Source organism: Oryzias melastigma, linkage group LG17 (genome assembly GCF_002922805.2).
Source record: "Oryzias melastigma strain HK-1 linkage group LG17, ASM292280v2, whole genome shotgun sequence".
Lineage (NCBI taxonomy): Eukaryota > Metazoa > Chordata > Actinopteri > Beloniformes > Adrianichthyidae > Oryzias > Oryzias melastigma.
In genome coordinates this window covers 28,141,383-28,141,731 of record NC_050528.1, presented here as the reverse complement: position 1 = coordinate 28,141,731, position 349 = coordinate 28,141,383, and the positions used below count along the sequence as shown (strand labels likewise).

Below are 349 nucleotides of genomic sequence, written 5' to 3'. Positions count from 1 at the left end.
CAAAGTATATGCCGAATTAGTCACAAAAAAAAAGCTAGCACATATATATTACAGGCGTCACCAACCTTTTGAAACTGAGTTACTTCATAGTACTGAGTCATACGAAGGGCTATCAGTTCGAAATAACAAATTTGCTCAGTTTGCCTTTAGTTATACATTATAAATAATAAAGAATAATGATAATACTTTATGTAAAGACACTGATTTCTTACCATAATTATAAAATATGACAACAAGCTAGTAAACAGTGTGTTAAATCTTCCTCACAACAAGAACGCCTTTCAGAGGAGGGAAAATCTGCTGGATTTACATGTTCTCGTGGAGCAGAACAGTAAGAGAAGATGAAGCT

The 349-nt window shown here is 33.5% G+C and overlaps 1 protein-coding gene across 3 annotated transcripts in view; it reads right to left on the bottom strand.

The window, feature by feature from the left end:
- Positions 1-349, bottom strand: part of LOC112151273 (protein APCDD1) — a 19,652-nt gene that overhangs the window by 11,818 nt on the left and 7,485 nt on the right. The gene's annotated exons all lie outside the window — the stretch shown is intronic.